Below are 2500 nucleotides of genomic sequence, written 5' to 3'. Positions count from 1 at the left end.
GGAGAAAGAGAGGAGGGAGGAAGAGGAGAGGGAGGGAGGGAGGAGGAAGGGGAAGATAGGAGGGAGGAAGAGAAGGGAAGAGGGGGGGGAGAAAGAGAGGAGGGAGGAAGGAAGATCGAGGAGAGAGGAAGGAGGAAGAGAGGAGGATTGAGGGAGAAAGAGAGGAGGGAGGAAGAGTGGAGGGAGGGAGGGAGGAAGAGGGGGAAGATAGGAGGGAGGAAGAGAGAGAGAAGAGAGGAGGGAGGAAGAGAGGGGAAGAGGGGAGGGGGGAAGAGAGGAGGGAGGGAGGAAGAGAGAGGCGAGAGGAGGGAGAAGGGAGGAAGAGAAATATAAGGGAAGGATAAGGGAGGAAAGGAGGGAAAGAAGCAGGAAGAGAGGAGGGGAGGAGTGAGAAGAGAGAGAGAACTGGAAGGAGGAAGAGGAGGAGGAGGAGGAAGAGGAATGAGAGAGAGAGGTGGAGGGGGGAGGGAAGAAGTATGAGATAGGGCAATGAAGAGAGGAGGGAAAGTGAAGAGGAGGAGAGAAAGGATGAACGAGGAGAGGAAGGAGGGAGGGATAGAGGAGGGAGGGAGAGAAGGAGAGGAGGAGAGGATGGATAGAGTGATGAGTGAGATAGGAGTGAGAGAGAGAGAGAGAGAAGAAGAAAGGGAGAGAATGAGAGATGAAAAGAAAAGAGTTGCAATGAGAAATGGAGAAAGGCAGAATGACAGAATGAGTAAATGAAAGGGGAAGGGAAAAGAGAGAGAGAGAGAGAGAGAGAGAGAGAGAGAGAGAGAGAGAGAGAGAGAGAGAGAGAGGATAATCAGAAGAGAGAGAGATGCGAAAATGACAAGTGGAAATGAGAGGAGTGAAGATTGAGATTGAAGGAAGTGAGGGAAGGGAAGGGAGAGAAGAAGAGAGGAAGACAGGGGAGAGCGAGAGAGAGTGAAAGAGAGTAAAGAGAGAGAGGGGAGAGAGAGGGTGTAATGGTAGGGTGCCAATGAAGAAGGGGAAAGAGGCACCCCCAGAAGCAGGGAGAATAATGGAGAGAGAGAGAGAGAGAGAGAGAGAGAGAGAGAGAGAGAGAGAGAGAGAGAGAGAGAGGGAGAGAGTATTAGTAGGGTGTGTATTGGCAGGGTGTGTATTGGCAGGGTGTGTATTGGCAGGGTGTGTATTGGCAGGGTGTGTATTGGCAGGGTGTGTATTGGCAGGGTGTGTATTAGTAGGGTGTGTATTGGCAGGGTGTGTGTGTGGGTAGGGTGTGTATTGGTAGCGTGTGTATTAATAGGGTGTGTTGGTAGGGTGTGTATTGGTAGGGTGTGGGAAGGCAGGGTGTGGGAAGGCAGGGTGTGGGAAGGCAGGGTTTGTATTGGTAGGGTTTGTATTGGCAGGGTTTGTATTGGTAGGGTGTGTATTGGTAGGGTGTGTATTGGCAGGGTGTGTATTGGCAGGGTGTGTATTGGCAGGGTGTGTATTGGCAGGGTGTGTATTGGCAGGGTGTGTATTGGTAGGTGACATAGTGACGTGAATTCCACAACACCTTTTCCTAAGCGATTTATTCTTTATGTTACACCTCACTATCCTCCTCTGTTACTAATAAAAAAAATATAAGTTTCAAAATAATATAAATAGCCTATAATAAAATGTTAAGGTGTAATACGCTAAATAAATCGCATAGGGACAGGTGTTCAGAAGCCTCCTCTGTGCCAAGACGGGATATATATATGTATCTATGGCTGATCCAACAATTATATAAGTTCAAGGCTACCCAGGTGCGTGAGAATGAGTTAGGCAGAATGAGTAGCAACAAATCAGGTGTTTGGGGATGATTCAGAAGTACAGGCATAGGCAAAAGTTAGTTGATAAAGCCCTGCCTAATGTATGGGAAAAATCGTCAAAATTCTTTATCTTTATCACCTCCTCACCACCTCCCAAACACACACACACACACACACACACACACACACACACACACACACACACACACACACACACACACACACACCGCTCGCTGGTGCAGTGGTAACGTTCTCGCTTGCCATCTGGTAGACGGGAGTTCGCGCCTCGCTCAGGTTGCGAAAAGTTTCACTGACGAAGTGGGTGGTTACTGTCCCCCTTGAGCAAGGGGACGGGTGTGTGCGTGTGTGAAGGTCAAAGCCTTGCCCTTAGATCGGACTATATGAGCTCTCAGCTCCCTTCCGGGAGGGTAAAAGCTGACGATCACGACCATCAGGTGATCCTGACCAACCCGGTGAACCCGGTGAATTACCACATCGTACCATTTTCCTTCCTCACCCGTGGATTTAGCTGCATAATTTTTAACCTCTTCAGCACGATGGAGCTAATTCAAATCTTTGTTTTTGTCCCCTCTAGGTTGCTTTATGAAACTCAAATTTATATATTTCATGGAGGAGGGAGTTAAATTTATTCTGACTCAGTTTCAAAAGCGTTTCTTCCCCTAAAACTGAAAGAAAATAAGGAAAACAAAAATCAATGTTAAGGATACGCAAGGCCTCGATCA

At 48.2% G+C, this 2500-nt stretch overlaps 2 protein-coding genes across 2 annotated transcripts in view; one reads left to right on the top strand and one right to left on the bottom strand.

Moving 5' to 3' along the window:
• Nucleotides 1-2500, bottom strand: part of Mp20 (muscle-specific protein 20 transgelin) — a 67152-nt gene that overhangs the window by 24738 nt on the left and 39914 nt on the right. The gene's annotated exons all lie outside the window — the stretch shown is intronic.
• Nucleotides 1-2500, top strand: part of LOC145395232 (muscle-specific protein 20) — a 14378-nt gene that overhangs the window by 4529 nt on the left and 7349 nt on the right. The window lies entirely within an intron of this gene.

This window comes from Coenobita brevimanus, chromosome 30 (genome assembly GCF_032717465.1).
Source record: "Coenobita brevimanus isolate Jiangsu-jjx chromosome 30, ASM3271746v2, whole genome shotgun sequence".
NCBI classification, from domain to species: Eukaryota; Metazoa; Arthropoda; class Malacostraca; order Decapoda; family Coenobitidae; genus Coenobita; species Coenobita brevimanus.
This window is presented reverse-complemented; position numbering and strand designations above follow the sequence as displayed.